The 20,014-nt window shown below is 32.6% G+C and overlaps 1 long non-coding RNA gene and 1 pseudogene across 1 annotated transcript in view; both read left to right on the forward strand.

Annotated features, from left to right (window-relative positions):
• LOC140696385 (uncharacterized) overlaps nt 1–20,014 on the forward strand; it is a 228,415-nt gene that overhangs the window by 120,648 nt on the left and 87,753 nt on the right. The window lies entirely within an intron of this gene.
• On the forward strand, nt 16,804–18,217 carry LOC102537783 (large ribosomal subunit protein uL11-like; annotated as a pseudogene).

Below are 20,014 nucleotides of genomic sequence, written 5' to 3' on the forward strand. Positions count from 1 at the left end.
CTGAATAGTATTTCATTGTATAAATATACCACCTCTTCTTTATCCAGTCATCTGTTGATGGACATTTAGGCTGTTTCCATGTCTTGGCTATGGTAAATAGTGCTGCTATGAACATTGAGGTGTAGGTGTCATTTTGAAGTAGGGTTCCTTCTGGATATATGCCCAGGAGCGGGATTCCTGGGTCATATGGTAAGTCTATGCCTAGTCTTTTGAGGAATCTCCACACTGTTTTCCACAGTGGCTGCACCAAACTGCATTCCCACCAGCAGTGTAGGACGGTTCCCTTTTCTCCACAGCCTCTCCAGCATTTGTCATTTGTTGACTTTTGAACGATGGCCATTCTGACTGGTGTGAGGTGATACCTCATTGTAGTTTTGATTTGCATTTCTCTGATAATTAGTGATATTGAGCATTTCTTCATGTGCCTATTAATCATTTGTATGTCTTCCTTGGAGAATTTCTTGTTTAGGTCTTCTGCCCATTTTTGGATTGGGTTGTTTGTTTTTTTCTTATTTAATCATGTGAGCTGCTTATGTATTCTGGAGATCAAGCGTTTGTTGGTTTCATTTGCAAAAATTTTCTTCCATTCCATAGGTTGTCTTTTTGTTTTACTTATGGTTTCCTTTGCTGTGCAGAAGCTTGTAATTTTCATTAGGTACCATTTGTTTATTTTTTGCTTTCATTTCTATTCCCCGGGTAGACTGTTCTAGAACATTTTTGAGATAATGTTTTGCCTATATTTTCTTCTAGGAGGTTTATTGTATCTTGTCTCATGTTCAAGTCTTTGATCCATTTTGAGTTGATTTTTGTGTATGGTGTAAGGTAGTATTCTAGCCTCATTGATTTACATGCTGCTGTCCAGTCTTCCCAATACCACTTGCTGAAGAGACTGTCCTTATTCCATTGTATATTCTTGACTCCTTTGTCGAAGATTAGTTGACCAAAAGTTTGTGGGTTCATTTCTGGGCTCTCCTTCTCCACCGGTCCACATGATATCTTTTATTTGGAGTGTTGAGTCCAGTTATATTTAATATGAGAGCTGACATACTTGAGTATTTTTGTATTTAATTTTTATGTGGTATCATAACCCTAAAGCCAAAAATGGATACAGAAAATGAAAATATTTACAGTAAAATTTAAATATGAATATAATTATACAAAAAATTATCATACTGAAATTGTACATTAAATATTATGAGCAAGTAGATTTTGTTTCAGGAATTCAAGAATGGAGTATTGGGAAATTCCCCCAAATTAAAGATGGCTAGCATAATAGAATCTTGATAAATGAAGAAAAGCATATGATAACCTTAAAAACATTTCTGATGTTTTCTTTACAATCACACAATAGAGTAGGAATTACTTACTTTACCTTGATATCTATTAAAGAACCACAAAAATATCATATTTAATAAAGAATTAACTGAAAGCATTCACCCTAAAGTAAACAAGAAAAGATGCTACTATTTCCTATTAATATTCAACTGTTGGAAGCTCCATGAATTATCAAGAAAATAAACCCCCAAATTATACATATTTGAAAAGGAAAAAAATTATTTAAATAGACATTTAATGAAAATAAGCTAATATGTCTTTCCCTAATAAAGGAGTTTAATGAGTATTACAAATGCAAAATTCACACACAAAATCAATAAGTTTTTGATACAGTAGAAATAAAAAAGTTTAAATATAATGAGAGCAGTATCTATCTTAATGTCTGTGGTGATGTTTTAAAACTAAAATTGGTGACTGTGTACTTGCAAGGAAATTTTTCCCATTCATCAATTTAAGCAAAACAAAGTGAAAATAAAAAATGTTTAAACACAAAATAATCTAAATTGCTTAAATACTTTGTTCTAACATTATTCTACTTACTTGAAACACATACGCAGTCAAAACAAAACTGTGTGTCATGTATGCATATATTTACAGAAAACAGACAAGTTATGAACAACATTTCTTGTTGGAAGATGTGCTTCCATCTGGGGAAGAGAGTGGAATTTGGGGGTGGAAATGGATCAAAAGATGCATTTGCCTCTTCTATATTTTTTGATGTTTATGAGAATATAGTTGTGAAATTGAAATTAAGGCATATTTCAGTATAGCAGCTTTGATAAAACTTTCAGTAAAAGCAGATTTTCACAGAAGTTTTGAAAGCATTCTGATCATTTAACTGGGTATTTTTACTGGCCAAAATTATTTCAATCACCTGTATTATAATACATTTCTCTACCAGCCAATAAAGTTTCATTATCCTTCTTTTATTCTTCTGCTAAATTTTTGTTCTTTATACAGAGTATTTTAGTTATTCTTGATTCCTCCTTTGGCATTCATGGTGTTCCATCTACTAATTTGTGGATTGACATAAATTTTATCATGTGCAAGTAGATTTTTTTTTAGTGTGATCCAGTATAGCAGTATTCTCTATAGATAGAAATTACTCAAGCTAAAATTTTATAGTCTTTTTGTGCAGGGAAAAAAAAACACTCTTGGGCATAAAAAATATTTTTCTTCTGACTGTATAATTAAATAGGAAATTGCAAACAGAGGTACCCTGGTATAATAACCTAGCTTTCCTTATCCCTAATGGGCATTCCTAAAAATATTGATCAATAAAGAATTTTTCTAGTAAATATCTTAATCAACTGTTGAATACTCATGAGTCCTATAAGTTAAATCTTCACTAAAGTCTATTTCTTTTTTTTTTGAGTTATAGTCAGTTTACAATGTTGTGTCAGTTTCTAGTGTACAGCACAATTCTTCAGTCATACATAAATATACATATATTCATTTTCATATTCTTTTTCACCATGAGCTACTACAATATATTTTCCTGTGCTATACAATATAAACTTGTTTATCTATTCTATATATACTTAACAGTATCTAAAAAATCTCAAACTCCCAGTTTATCCCTTCTCACCCCCCTCCCTGCTGACAATCACAAGTTTATATTCTATGTCTGTGAGTTTGTTTCTGGTTTAGTCTATTTCTTTTGTTGATGCCTCATGTATTACCAAGATGCTTTATTGTGATTTATTTTTCTTTACACAGATACAAAATATTTTGCAATTGATAAGTTTTATGGAATTTATTTAATTCAGTATTTTAATTTTTCACAAAGGAAAATTAATGATTACATATAGAATAAGCAATTTACCCATAATCAAATTGCCAGTTACTGATATGCATATATTTTAATCAAGTTCACATGCCTGGTCCTGGTAAAATACTTCTATTTTCTTTCTTTCTTTACTTTTTTCCTATAGTGTGGCTGGGTATGTATTCTTGCTAAAATAAAAATAACCTAATTAAATAAGAATTACCATATAATCTACATAAATCAATCATGATCAAGGAATCACACTTGAAGTTCATCTTGAGATTCTATGAATTGAAAAGATTCATTTATGAATCAATTAAATTTATCTGAAAAAATGAATCTTCCCAAAATAGCAGTACAGCAAAACACTGGTAAGTTTACAGGCCAGTTCCACAAAGTCTGTCACTTGTCTAATTCTGAATTTTAAAGACTGAATTTAAAAATACAATCCAGTGAAATCTGTTAGTGATTTAGAGCAATAATTAAACTCATGGTCTTGGGAAATACTATTTACCAAGACTCCAGGGAGACCACACTCCTTCGAGTAAGTGACTGAATATTGTTCTCATGATTCATGGGAAAGAGTTTAAAAGCTTATCTAATGCTACCTCTTAATTACCCTTCAGATCTTCATCTGAATTTATAAATGAGCAAATCCACATCACTAACAAACCCTGAGAAACCCAAAGGATTACATAGATTAAACAGTAGTATTTTTGGCATAGACTGTAGTCTCAGTTTTCTGTAACAGATCATAAGTACCTGTTGCCTTTCAATGTGATAGTATTTTCTATTGATACATTAGTAGATATAATTTATTTTTCAGTGTTACAGCAAACAAGCACTCACAAATTTACATTTATATATATATATATTTACATTCACATTTATAAATAAAACAATGTGACGCTTAAAGCCTACAATCCTCTATGTATTTTTTCTTCCCTCAAGTACCACAAAGGTCATAAGGAGTCACTTTTCCAGTGCACCTGTCTTGTATTTGAGTCACTGACTTTCATTAATGCTTCTCCTAGGCTTCCCAATGACTGTATATATTTTGATGGTTCATAACATGAAATGAGTTCAAAACTAGTGACTATATTCTTGGACTATAACTGCATGTATATCAACTTGTGGTTTCATGTAAGTGTTGATTAATGTTTTCACTTGGCGCTATTAAATTCCTTTGGGGTTCTAGGTTGTTGAAATTATTGTTTAACTGTAGCATGAACTAGTGTAATTCAGGGATTTTGCAAGGTGGATTTCTTCTCCTCCCTCTACTACTGGGTTAGGGGCATGGCCTGTAATGACTATTAGACAAAATTGAATGGCAAGTTGCTTCCTACATTCTCACTCTAAATCTCTGAAATTAAATTATGGTCTAAGTAAATATACCAGTCTGAATATTCAGACCACATAATTGTGACAAAATTTTAATTAAGTCTCATTTTTATAAATCAGGCATTATACATGAGGGTAGACAATTTATATTTGAAGTTAATATTTTCATATACTTCTCTGGTTTATAGCAGAAATATAATAAGAATACATCAAACTGGAAATATATCACACTACCCTTCAACTGTGAAGAAAAATGACAAAATTAAACTACCAGATCACCAGACAGAATAGGGAGCTGAAATTTAAATTTTGTAACCCCTGATCTTTAAAAATCACTAAGATTGGACAGATGTCTTGTGTGAAAATAAGCAATGAAAAGCAATCAACTAGGGGCCAATGGAAACAATATACTGGAGAACATTGATTCACTGAGCAGATTCAGAGAGAGAGAGAGAGAACATCTGAAAAGAAGCTGCTGCAAGACTCAGAAGAAAAGTTCAGAATGCTGATATGCTGATATGCTCAGTAGGGTTCATGATTTCAATCTTTATGAAGCAGGAGCCAACACAAGTAAAGAATGGAGTGGGATGAAATAGGACATGGTGCACTAGGGAAGTACTGACTGGTAGCTAAATAGTCAACACCAGGAATGATAAAGACACATAATTAAAAAAAATCAAAATTCACACCATAGCATATGGAATCATCATTGTGGATGACGTACATCTGAAGACTTTGATTTTTCCAAATCCAAAGCAAAAGGATAAAAATTAAAAAATCATAGAACAAATATAAAATAAACTTAATTAGTCATGAACAAAGGCTTTGTACTAGATTTTTATTGCTGCCATAAGAAATTATGAGAAACTTCATGGCTTAAAACAACATGAATTTATTATCCTGCTGTCTGGATGTCAGAAATCCAGACTGGGGTTTTATGTGACTAACATCAAGGTGTTCGAGGGTCCGCATTCCTTCTGAAGGCTCTAGGGTAGAAGTCATCTTTTGCCTATTCCAGCTTCTGCAGGCCACCTACATACATCTGTTGGCTCATGGGCCCTTCTTACATCCTAAAGCCAACAGTGTAACTTCTTCAAATCTCTCTCCTCTCTGAGCTCTGCTTCAGTCATCACATCTTCTCTAATTCTTACCCTTCTGCCTTCCTCTTATAAAGATAATTCTGATTATGTTGGGTCAGCCTGGATAATTAAGGGTACTCTTTCCATTTTAAGACCCTTGACTCAATCACTCAATAATCTTCAAAGTCCATTTTGCCATGTAAGGTGACATATTTACAGATTTGGGGAATTAGGATATCTTTGGGAAGTAACTTTTCTACCTTTCAAGGGAAAGGAAAGAGAATTACCAGTTTTGATTAAAATAGCTTCCATGCAGATTACAATAGCTCACATTATTCCAGGCAACATAATTGAAAAGATATCCACAAATAGACATACATTGGTGAAATGTTTGAGCTATAAGAATAATGTTAAAAAGGTTTAAAGCATTTTAAATTTGAAGGAAGAAAAGATAATGCGCATTAACTAAAAACATCCAGCAATCAAGCTGCTCTTAATTTTGTGTTATAAAAGAAAACAGGACAGTACAACTTTATTATGCTGTCTACATTATTCTATTAGCAAAAGCAATGATTAATAAGTGCAATAGCTTAGATTGCTATAATTATCATCGTTAAGAACCAATATCCCTATAATGTACCACTCAGAACATTTATTAATTTAGTGTCTTTCTTTGATTTACTAGAAAGCTATGGTTATGATTGTCTTTTTCTCCATACCTTTCCATCCCCAGCTAAGGCATATTGCTGAGAATTGTATACCTCGAATTAGATTCTGAGCTGACAAAAATATATATAAAATGTTATCTGAAATATGATTGGTAGGACTGCCTGTGAACTAACTTTCACATTTATTTTGGTATTTTATGTCTGTGTGCTTGTATGTTAAATCAATTGTAAAAGAATACTTGTTAGATAATACTTAAAGCAGAAGAAAGGAGGGAAGGCAAAGACAAAATTCAAATGCTGTTTTCTTTTTCACATTATTCCTTAGTTCCAAAGAATTACAGAAACACAGTGTCTTCACACCTAATTCATTTCTAAGAGAGACAAACCCAGCACATGTTGAATATTCTTTTCAACTCAACTCAGAATGGAGTAGTGTCCAAAGCCCCTTCTGTTCCTTTATTTCCATTGTGACTTGTCATGTTCTATAATAAACTTTCTGCTGGTTGATGTACTTTAATCAACTTACAGTCTTTTTTCCACATTAACTAATTGATTCTACTATCCGTTTTCAAAAACATCCATAATCCAAAGTAGGCATAGTGGTTGTAGTAGCTAAAGTGGGAAATCTTTTCCAACCACAGTACTTTTGTTTAATCCTATTTTGCTTAACTTGTATTTTGAGGTTACAGAAAAGTAGATTATATAAAAATATTAATAGGCTTTAACACCTGTAAGGTTTTAAAAGTAACTGTGAGCAATCATTCAAATTTGAAGATACATTTAGGATACTTGAGTTTCAATTAGATATAATTATAGCAAAATTGTGACTATCAACTTCACTGAGAAAAAAATTCCTTTCTCTCCTCAAGATTATAGTCTTAGAACTATGTAATAGGAAGCTTTACAAAGGAGTACTGAAGATCTAGCAACACATTTTCTGGTTGTTGTCAATAAGCAATAAGTTTACAATGTTATTCTATTGCCTTTTAGGTATTGTGTGACTTGTGTGACCATGTGATTTATTGTTTCTGCCAGATACTTCTTAAGAACAAAAGTAATGTTAACTGGACAGGGTGCTGGGACAATGAAAATAAGCCCGAGAAAACTAACAGTTATGATTTTGTAATTTTAACCCACCTATTATTTAACCCTATCTAATATATACGTATAATGTTTATATATATAATCTCCTCAATCTTTTTCAATCATTCTAATTCAAAATATATCTTTGTATGAATGATCCTTCCTTTCTCTTTCCTTCCCCATTTCCTTCTACTCCCTCTTTCTTTCTTCTTCTTTTTTAAAGATTTATTAAGAAAAAATCTATTCCTAAAATATTGACAGTGTCCAATTCTTATTCCTTTATATTTCCTATTTAATCTTGATCAACATTTAGCAGTATCAAAGTTTGTATAGTGTATTGAGTAATTATTTTAAATTCTTTGGAAATACAGATAATGCTTTAAATTGCCTTATTTTTACATATTTATTAAATCCATTAATATATAATATTTGCACCTTGAAAAATTAAGCATAGTTCAGATTAACAAATTGTATCACTAAGTTCTTAAGTTTACCCAATAAATAAGTCCTGAATAAAGGTAGAATAATGGAAATGTTAACAGATTTCATTTAATGCACAATAAAAGGGAAAAGTACTGAAGTGTTTTGCCTTCTCCACTAATCCATGTTAGTAATTTTCAGTATGTTAGCTATATATCTGATAAATTTGTTCTTATGCAGAAGTAAAACATATTAGTAAACAAAATCAGCCACAAGAAGCCAATGCCAGTTTGATGAAATTAGTCACAGAGAATATTTTCATCTCTTAATCACATTTTATTTTCCATACACCTCAGCTCTACCACACACAAATTTATGGTCTATTTTCAAGGATTACAAACAAGATACTTACAAAGTAACACATCTACCAAAAGAAGAAGTTATGGCTTTTAGCCTAAGAGCATGGAGAAACCTGTGAATCGTTGGAGCAAGTGAATGGCATGTGCATTCATATTTTTCAAAGTCCGGCCTGTCATTTGGGCACTGATGGATATGGAATTAGATGGAGCCAAGTATCCCAGATAGCTGACAAAATTGTAGTTATCCAGGAAAATTCAGAAGATCTTTAGTGGGGTGAGGATGCTGGAAATGGAGAGGAGTATCTAGTATTGAAAGTGGTAATATTGATAGCACTTGCTTGATTTTTCATTCCCTAATGAGCAAACTGGTTCCTAGATTTCTGGCTTGGGAGACTGAGTAAAATCTAGCATCTAGATGCAATTTCTAAAATAAATAGTTTGAGAAGCGAATCTATTTCTGGAATATTTGCACTATTTCCCTCCCCTGTTATCATTAATTCACAATCAATTCTTTGATTTTCTCAGAATAACCCTTTTTTTACTTTAAAAAAATTAAAAAGAAGATTAAAACAGATACAAAAAACCATAACCACCTAAATTAAAAAAAACAGCAACAGAAATAAATGAATTAACTTTAAAGTTGGTAACATAACCACTTAGTGGAGAGTAGTTTAATATTTTAAGATACAGTTTACTGTATTTCCCAAAAGGGATAAATCCTAAGAACTAAAAAACAAAACAAACAAACAAAAAACCTACAAAGGAATCTTAAGCTGAATTTATCAATCTTATTAAAAGTAATCATGTGAATTATCAAATAAAGAAAATCAATAATAAATTAGTAATGTTTTTAGAAACCAATATTTTAAAAAATGATGCAAGTATAAAAATCAAATTAGTTAAGCATACCATGTATTGTAACCTTTGGGTTGGAAATACAGTATAAGCTCATAATTTATCTTTCATTTCTAAAAAACAAATAGCATGGATTTGGTCTCTGTTTACTGAGATGGCCTTGAGGCAATAACAAGCCGCTCCTGAATCCCATGTTCTCTAGAAACCCTCCCAAAACAAGAGACTTTTAGGGGCACAGACAATTCAATGTCCGGGGCATAAAATGCACCAGACAATCCTCAGTTAATCTGCAGTGTTAGAAAGTAATAATGCTACCATGGAATAAAGGAGTCTTGACAAAAAAGACAAAGGATCCATCTTGAAGGGGTTTCCACTGGCCACACATGAGGCTATTTAAGCACAATGAAGAAACCAACATCAACGTACTTGAAACGCACAAATATATAACCATCCTTGAGTTTATATGATACAGAAAACCTACTTGGTTGCTTTAGATAGTAGCAGAATCAATATCTCAGTATTCTGAAAATAAATAAAGGAGGAAAATCAGGCATTTAGTCTGCTTTCAATGTACAAAATTGATTTCAGGGTAACTAGATTATTGATAAATAAAAGTTCCTCGCTAGGGAAGGATTCCAGCTAATAAATGCAGAAGAAATGATCGATTTAGAAAGATCGCCATTTTGTAAACCCTAATGACAACAACAGATGTGAGCAACAACCATCAATGTCTCCTAAACCTGGAAGTGAGAGATTGATGGGGAACTTTATCACAGATGGGTCAGGCTAACAATACCTTTATACGCTTGTATTAGTTTTTTATTTATACCATAAAAATACCATAAATTTAGCAACTTAACACAGACTTAACATGTCACAGTTCTATTGGTGAAAAGGCTAGGTTATCTTCACAGGTTTCTCTGCTCCAGATTTCAGAAGGTCAAAGTAGAGGTCAGCCAGCCTAGGCTCTTACAGAGAGGCTCTGGGAAGACTTTGCTCCCATACTCACTCAGGTTTTGACAGGAAGGTCCTTGTAGCTGTAGGACTGAGGTCCTTTTCCCTTCCTGGCTGTCAGCTGAATACTGCCCTTGGCTCCAAAAGGCCTCAGTTCATAATTATTAAGCACCTGCTGCAAATAGCTTTAGGCCTATAGTGGGAGAAGCTGTTTTCTGTTTAGTGAGGGGGTAAAATGAATATCAAAATAGCAAAGAATAGAACATCAATTGTAGTAAATGTCATTCAAAAGGGACAATAACCTTTTTAAAGGCCCAGTTTCCAACCACATTGGGAGTTAGGACTTCAACATATAAATGTGGAGGAAAGCACTTCAGTACATAATAATAACAACAATAATAATAATTGAGTAAAATTTTGTAATACAGATCTACTAATGAGAAGAATGGGAGTGTTTGGGGGGTGGTTCAAGGTTAGTGCTTCCTACATCAAAACCTGTTGCAAATATTCAACTGTTAGTGCTCATCTGTAATGAGATTTCATGTTTTTCATCTTTAAAAATATTTTTTCAAACGGGAAAGTGATACATGTGACACTTGAAATGTTACATTATTACTGTATCAGCCAGATTTGTAATGATGGAAGGAAGGAGGGAAGAACAAAGGAAGGGAGGAAAGAAGGAAGGAAGGAATGAAGACGGAATGGAGAAGGAAGGGAGGGAAGGAGAAAGGGAGGCAGCAGACACAGAATCAGAACAGAAGAACATGGTGTTTTTATCAAGCAATTATCCTCCTGTCTCCTTTGCAAGCATCATTGAGTCCGCATTGTTACAGAACCACTAGCAGAATAATGAAAAGTGAATATATTATCTAATATAATTAAATTCCTACACGTTAAATAGATGCTCTGACTCCAAATGTATCATAAGTATAAATTAAGGCAAGTAATATGCAATAAAATTGATTAGAGTGAGAATCTGAATTAATAAAAAGATATATTTCTAGTCAGGTCCCAAATGTATCTTTATGCATTGTTTCCACCAAGTCATCATCCCAATGAATACACCTGGTTAAATGAATGTTTAAATGTTCTACTCTTTTCATCCCATTCCCTTTTATTTCTATGCTTTAAACACTCTAACTTGTTTTTTATTCTTATTTCAGTTTTTTTTATCCATATTGGGTAAAGGTTTTTATTCAGCAATTTTTTGAGTCTAACTCTACTTTTTAACCTCCACAGAAATTCATAAACTACAATGTTTATCATAAGCAATTTGAAGTTTAGGTGATGAGGAAATGTAGGAAATAATGTGACTAAATAGTCCATCAACTGATCTTTTAGCTTTGAGTTTTATTGAAAGAAAGTCCATGAGGAAAGGAAAGCACAGAAAACATGCTGCTTAGGACCCATACCCATCATAGTCAATTTAAACTTTTTGTCAAACAGACATGTATTACACTATGAATGTTTTAATGGCTAATGATTCAAAAATTGTCTGAATAAAAGTGAAAAACAAAATGAATGCGATTACAGATTTTTCAAGTACACTGTTTTGTTTTCAAAACTGTTTCTTAAAAACCAAATGCATTGTATGGAAATTTGTGATTGTCCATAAGCATAATCAATACAATTGTTGTTAGTTTATTTTATTATACCAATAAAAAGTTGAATCTATTTAATAAATATTTTAATGTTTGGGCTTTTTTGATGCTCTTTTGAAAGAAATTATACTTTAGATTTTGGAGAGTATTTTAAAAAAATATTCTCACCAATTGAAATACATAATAACATTTAAAACATGAAGTATAAAAGAAATGATTTCTTAATAAAGCAAATCTACTGAAGTGATAATGCATTCTACAATTCAGTACAACACATAGATTTCCCTGCAGGTTTATTTTATGAATTGTAATAAAATTGTGAAACTATTCAGAGACAGATTTGAAAGAAACAACTACATGTCATACTTTTTCATTTCAATAAGGGGACTATAAAACCTACCCACCATTGTCAACATTTATCTTTTCATGATATTTCATGGAGTAACTCTTATCATCAGAGATGAAAATAAACTATCATTGATAATTATATTGTTGAACTTTTTAAATGTAGACATTAGTTGCTTTATCAAAATATGATGCAAGATATTATATAAGAGCATAATCCTTTGAAAGATGAAACATAGCAATTTCCATTTCCATAGAAGAAAAAGCATTACAATAGGAAAACAGGAAATAGTTTGCAAAATTTTAGACTTCTTAAATATAAAACATATCTTAATTAACATTTTAAAATTACTTTTTAATGTATGTATGTTATGAGCCACATTTAAAGCCACTTAGTCTAGATGTGACATTATGATTATATCTTCTATTGATTGTTTTGGCCAAGTAATCATCCTAATTAAATATATTGAGTGATTAAAAACTCAACAACTGTTAAGACATTGCATTCTATCTTTTAAAAATATATTTTTATAAAGTTACTTTCATTGGAAAAAAATTAAGAAAATATTATTTGGAAAATCTGGAAAAGAATACATGTTTTCTATCTGTATCAACTATAACAATTTGATCATAAATGTATGTTTTTTTCTCCTGTTCAGTCTTCCTTAAGAGTAAATGAAGCTTATAAAAATGGAAATAATACTCTATATTACAGTGTTTTAGCATACTTATTCATTGACTAATAATCTTACTCCTCTAATGGCTGATTTGATTGCCAATTTAAAGCTTAAAGGACTGGGATTTCCATGAGAATTGCTGATATTCACATCTACATATTCAAGGAGAACCAAATAAGATGAATTATTATTAAATGAAAGGAGAAGATACTAAGTTAGAAATTTCTAACAACCTTGAGATTGAAAGTAATAAATAGTGAAAGATAAATGACACTGTAGTGTCTTGTCTATTTATGAAAAAATGTCAAGAAAAAAGGTCAAAAAATACTTGTGGTAGGCAGATTCATGAGACTTGCATCCTAATCGTCAGAACAATGTAAACAGGTTACATTGAAAAAGAAGTTAAGGTTACAGATGGAATTAAGAAGTTACAAATCAGCTTACTTTAGGTAGATAAGTAACGCTAAATTAGCCAGATGGGCACTGGGAAATTACAAGCATGCTTGAATCAAAAGAGGAAGGTAGGAGAAGGGTTAGTGATGAGATGTAAGAAGGACTTAACCCTTTGTTGATGTTAATGATGATTCTGAAGATGGAGGAATAGGGCCATGAGCCAAGAAATGTGTGCCCTTTAAAAACTGGATAAAATATTGAAGCAAATTCTCACACTGAGTGTCTAGTAACGAACATAGTTCTTCAAATATCTTGGTTTTAGTCCTGTGAGACTAATACTGGCTTTTGACCTCCAGACCTGTAAGATAGTAAATTTGTATTGATTTAAGCCACTAAATATGTAATGTATATATGCATATATGTGTGTGTATATATATACTGTGTCCAGCGCAGCTCAGGACTGTGTCTGAGGATGGGCGACGCAAGACTTAAGAAATAAAGAGACAAAGTAAAGAGCAAAGATGGGACCAGGGGACTCAAGATCTCGTGGATCCGGAGTCCCGAAAGCCTGGTCGACATCACGTTTATTAGGAGTATACAGCTCAGGAAAAAAATGCGATCAAAGAGGAGAAGCTTTAGATATTCCATGCGATAAGCACTAAGTTCTGCTTGCTGATTAACTGATTAATTTCAGGCCTATCCCTTCCAGGAACAATCACCCTGCTCAGGATATGCAAAATTTCTAAATCTATCCTGTTATTGCCTCTGGGACATCTCGAGATAGCAAATATTTTCCCTGGGCTTAACTGCATGCTTTCATGCCAGAACAAAGTTCTGTTAATGGATGACCTGGCCTTCCAGGACCATCCATTTTTTCACCCTAAGGAAATATCTGCCTCCTTCATGCCCTTATGGTCAATCTCAGGATTGCTCACCACAAATTTTATTTAGCATAATGCGTGCTATAGGTCATCTACTGCGTAAATCATTAAAACAAAGCAAGCATGTGCATTTTAAGCAAGTAAGTATGAATATAATATTTTAAGCTCATGGAAATTTAGGTGCAGCTTGTTTTCCACCTGTTCGTCTTCCAGTGTCTTGTTTTCCAGCAGCTTGTTTCCCAGCATGTGTGTGTGTGTGTGTGTTTGTGTGTGTGTGTATAGTGGCACTTAAAACTAATACAATAATTTAGGGAAACAATATGTTCTATTGTAATGAAGATTTTTTTGACAGTCTCAAAATAATACACTTCAAAAATTATTTTGAAATATTAGTGGAGAAGAGCTTTTTTAATCTAAAATATTCAACTTATTTCACAAAAACAAACCAATTGATTGTAATAGCTTTCTTATTTAAAGTTTACTTATTACCTGCATTTTCCTAGTTATACAGAGATACCTAGGTTAAGAACCCAGATCTACATTGCCTTTTTAAAAATACTTCATGTTTTTCTAGATGATTTTATAATATTCTATTTATCTTTGTTTTTGTGCACTTTGATATAAAGTTCTTAATATTCATCATTATTGAGGTTTATTGTTTCTCTAATTGTAGAATGAAGTACTGCATCAATTTTAGAAAACAATTAAATGTTTTAATTGCAAATCCATTAAACATTTCAGGTTCTGTTTCCTGGATGTGCTATGCTTGCACATACATATTTCATCATTTTGCCTCTCCAGCTTATTTCTGGGATTTTTTTTTTACCTAATTATCTTTTAATCTTTTAAAAGATAATCTTTTCTTAAGTTGTTTTTAACCTGTGTTTAATTTGTTGTGCTTAATCTGCAGTTAATGTCCAATAATTTATTAACTTCATTTTTCCTATTTTTCAGTTCTACACTTATATTTGATTAGTCTTTTCTTTATTCTCCTGTAGTTCCTAGTGCTTCACTAATATTTTTAATCTTTCCTTTTATCACCTTGAATAGAATAACAAAGGCTTTCAAAAATCTGTATCTAATAATAGCAGTATAAGGAGTTTATTGTTATTCTATTTTCTGTTGTTTCAGTTGCTTCTCATTTATGATAGCATTGTACCAATGTGTCCGATTACTTTTATTGTGTGCTTGTTTTTGTTTTTGTTTTGTTTTGTTTCTGTAGAGGTAAACTGAGGCCTAGGTTCATTATATCATACTCCTGATAATTCTTCCTTGATTCCCATCTGCTACTGACACTCACTTGCTGACACATGAAATACTGTTTCTCCACAAAAAAAAAAAGGGGCGGGTGGCTGAATTTCTTAGAACCATCTACATGTGTTTAAGCTAAACTGCAGTTTATGTAAGGACTTGTTTACTTTTACTTTACTCTTAATTCTAGAGTACAGCCCACTGTAATCCCAATGAAAGCACAAAATGTTTATCAGTGCACTAATTTGGCGAGCTATGGGTTGTATTTGTCCCCTAATTCTTCAAGGCTTTGGGATTTGGGAAACTGAAAGAATGACTTTTGCTTAGGGAGATTTGCAAAAGATGGAGAAGTCTAGAGGCAAGTAAAAACTTACCAAATGGTTAAAAGTTTGAAAAACATTGAACCTTTGAGAAAATCAAAAGTATTGCAATTATGTAGCTTGGTAGGGTAAATCTTAAATTTAATGAGATTTCTAATGTATTTATTAAATCAGATATGTATGCAAAGCTATTAGCCTCCTGTAAAATATAGGGCAATAAAGTAGAAGCAAATCATTTAGCCAAAAAAATTATGATTAAAGAATAGAAACATTAAAACAATTAAAAAAGAGAAAATAGGCATTTATTCTAAGTAGACAGGTACTTGTATATATGATTTAGGCCAGAGTTGTTCAAGGAAAGCTTTCATTGTGTCTATAGTGGATTTCAAGAACTATTTTTTAAGGTGATTTTAAAAATACACTATTTTATTATCAACAATTATGATATTAGTCATTAATCAATTGTTTTGTACATTTTATAGATAAAACTTTGTTTTGGGTTATAAAAACTATTAATCAAGATTTCGGTAAAACAGCTATTTTGAAATGATTTTTTAAAAACGATTTTTGAGTGCATTGTATAGGCACAGATTTATAATCAGTACCATGCAAAAAGTGTGCAAATAAAAATAAAACACAATCATCCCTCTGAATCCATGGATTCTGCACCCACAAATTCAACCAACCATGGATCAAATGTCCACAGTTATAAAGATAATCACATTTAAGTTGAAAATGCATGTAATAAAAGTAATTGATTGTTAAAATAAGTGAAGAAATTAAAATGCTTTCAATTTTTTGACGATGAGAGAAGCATTTACTGATACTCTTTGGTATAAAAATATTGTGAAATGTCTATAGCTAATTTTCCTATCTAATAGTCAGTTTATACATTTGTTGGTTTGCACTGATAAATTTCTTTGAATTGGGTGAGTCCATCCTCAGGGGATCAAAGAATTGAACAGGATTCACTATGGTGTTGAGGGCCAAGATAAAATTCAGACCTATGGCATTATTAGCTCACTGGCAAAAAATTAATATATCTGAAAGAATGTAAAGGAAAATAAGAAAAAAAATAAAGAATATTAAATTTATATTTTAATTTTCATTAAGAGAGAGAATTGCAGGAACCAAAACTTCCCCCTATTCTTCTCTTTCTCAAGACTTTTGCTGAAAATCAAGGTCAAGACTTAAAACACTTGAAGGCCGTGAAATACTCTTTTCTGTGTTTTTTACATTGGCATACGCTGTGCTAAGTCTTTAGGACCACATTTTAATTAAACATGTTAAACAATGTCTTGAAGTGTCCAAAACATTGTATTGGGTGACAATGGGACTATAAAGTTGAATGTGACACAGTCCCTGACCTCAAGGTTTACAGCATTGTGGAAAAAATAAAACATAAAGACAAGTAGCGTTGTATGCATTTTAAAAGAGATACAGAAAATTATGATGATAAGTGCCACAATCAGAATGTGGTAAGTCAATTATGTAAATCCAGTGAACCTTAGTAAACCATAAGAGGTAAAGTTATTTTCAAATGTTTCAGAGATATTTATTTCTTCGGACTTGGAAAAGTAGCTTTTCGATGACTGGCAGTGCCACACACTGGGTATTTTATTTTTAATGTTGTGGTGCTTTCCAACAAAATACTTTACATGTATTTGTTTACTATGCATTCTATTTTTATCTTTTCCAAGCTTTACTCTTTGATTTTCCAAATTACATTAATAAAGCTATAGTTCTTTATACCTAAATCAATGCAAAATTTGTATTTTAGAAACCATTAAGCATCTAATAATTCATTAGAAATGGAGCAAAAAAAGAAGAACATGTTTTCAGGAGAGATGAGAATAAGTCATAAGTAAATCTATTATGATAATGAAAAATTTCATTCAACATTGTCATTAAAGCATGATATTTCTGTATGAAACTAAAATCAATTAACAAAAAGCAGCAAACTGAATATGACTCATTTTTAGTAAGCTTTTTGAATTCATTTCTTTAATCTGAAGTGCAAATATCAAATCAAAATAAAAAATTCTTGACTTCAGTCTAAGCCTTGTTCTGTTAGGCTAGGCTGAGATACCTTAGAACATTCAGCACTTCTCATGGATATTATAGTTCAATTTAGTCCTATTACTGAGTTATATTGAATTCATAAGAATCTGCCAGAATTCTGGTTCCAGCCATGATGAACTAACAGGCTATAGACTTACCTTACCTCCAAAAATAGACACACATACAATATACATCAAAGAAGTGTTTTTAAATATTAAAAAAATTACAGAAGGCTTTCAGCTCAAAGGACACAGTACAACTTTTTTAGGTCATCCTACATCATAGTTCATCCAACACCAACCACCTCCACTCTGCTGCCCAAATTCAACCTAGTGAGATCAAAGTCATATACCTAAGCGGCACTGGTGGGTAATTAGGTGCAATGTCTGCCCTGGCCTCCAAAATTAGCCACCTGAGTATTTATCCAAAAAAAATTGATGATAACATTATCAAGGCAACTGGTGAGTGGAAGGATCTAACGAGTACAGTGAAACTGACCATTCAGAACACAAAGGTCCAGATTGAGATGGTACCTTCTTCCTCTTCCTAGATCATCAAAGCTCTCAAAGAACTACTCAGAAACAGAAAGAAGCAAACAAACAGACAACAACAACAAACCTTTATACATGTTGGAAATATCACTTTTGATGAGATTTGTCAATATTACCAACAGATACATCATTGTCCTTCAGCCAGAGAGCTCTCTAGAGCCATCAAAGAGATCCTGAGGACTGTCCAGTTTGTGGACTGCAATCTTGATGGTCACTACCCTTACAACATCACAGATGGCATCCACCATGGTGTGGCAGAATGCCCAGATAATTAAGAACTACAAAGGAAATATTTAAATATTTCAATAAAGGGTCATTTGACATCCTAAACAAACAAAAACTACAGGCAGTATCTGACTATAATCCTTGTGGGAATAAACAAAGGAAGAAAGACACGTGATCTCCTTTGCCTGTTGATGGCACATGCTGACTTATAGTTCAAGGATGAAAATCCCTAGCAGAGCATAGCCGTATTCCTGGGGTGAAGATCTAAGCAGTAGAATTAAAGCAGACTGAGGCACCTAAAGATCAGAAGTTGAGTTCTGAATAGGAGGGAGGCAGTTAGAAAAAGATCTTCAGAAATCTGTAGAGGCAAGCCTTTGAGTCTTTACTAAATACCAATGTGTGAATGTTCTAAGATCAACTCCATAGGGCACTATCACATACTACTGGAAATATCCTGTACTAAACATATTTAAAATGTGTATTTACTGTGAGCCTCATGAAAGAATAGGCTATGGAATCTTAATATACCATAAATATTTACCCATCAGTCATCACGTAAGTGCAAAGAAGATAGGTCACATTAACATTTAGTGTCCAGATCTCACTGGCTTGGTAGCACTCAGCTTTAGAACTTCTCCTGTCACTAGAATTCAGAGGAAAGTCTACCAAACTTTGTAGGGGATCAATGTCATTATAACTCCATTATTTCTCTTATTTTTCTCTTCCAATGGCACATACAAACCTAGTTTTTCTTTCTTATTTCAGCCAAAAGAAATATTTATCATTCCTATCAACTAATGTAAATAAATATTTGAGTAATCCATCAACCCACCTATTCTGTTGATGCTGAGGCTCTAAACCTCAGTTCAGATTAAACTGAAGTACTCTCCTATGAGGAGTTGGAAAAGAAATGATGCCTCATTCAAGACAATGGAGAGAGGCAGACATGAAAAGAAGCACTGAAATTGAAATCGATAGGAATTGTCATAGGATTATGTACAGGTAATGTAAACCACAAAAGAGAGCTCTCAGTTTCTCCAGAGGAGCCTAACAAAGCTTTACAAAAGATGTGCCATTTCCACTCTCTTGGAAAATGGTCGTTTTTTTCCCTTCAAGTAGGCAAGTGAGGAGACATAAATGTTATTACACAAAAAACAACAGCGTGGGTGAAGATATTTATAAAACAAAATAGAAACAAAAAGCCTTGTATATTTGGTAAGTTAAAAAAAATGCTCATGTGACTGTATTTAAATCCACAAGGGAGCCTGGGGAAGAAGAGAGCCAGAATTAAGAGAGTTGAGTGAAGCCTGTAGCTAGGAGTGAATTAGACGATTTAGGCTTCGATACTGTGTTAAGCAGTTTGGACCTTACTTTAGGAGGAGCTTTGCTCCCTTAAATGGCTTGAAACTGCATGAAGTGTTCAAATAAGTTTTCCCAAAACAGAGAAAGGAAGTCTGCTCTATATTATAATTTATGGGTACATTCAGAAGTATTGAATCTCAAGGGATAAGGATGAATATGATCCCGTAACTTAATCTGAGGTTTCAGAAGCCCATACTGGGAGGGATTGCTCCTATGTTCTCCTTGTACTGGGTGTCACACTTCTACACAGAAGCTCCTCTTCTCACACCAATTAAAAATCTGGTAAATTAATGCCTTAAAAATTGCCCTACCTGGAGCCAGGAAGCCTGCAAACAAATGGATACTCTGTTGATTCTGATGGCCTTCTCTGTACCTGGAGGTACAAAACGTATAGGGGGTGAACTTAATTAGCCCTGTCCTGGTTTGTGGCACATTAATTTAAACTCAGTCCAAGACTATAAATGTTTTTATTATATGTTTGTACA

This window comes from Vicugna pacos, chromosome 1 (assembly GCF_048564905.1).
Source record: "Vicugna pacos chromosome 1, VicPac4, whole genome shotgun sequence".
Taxonomy (NCBI): domain Eukaryota; kingdom Metazoa; phylum Chordata; class Mammalia; order Artiodactyla; family Camelidae; genus Vicugna; species Vicugna pacos.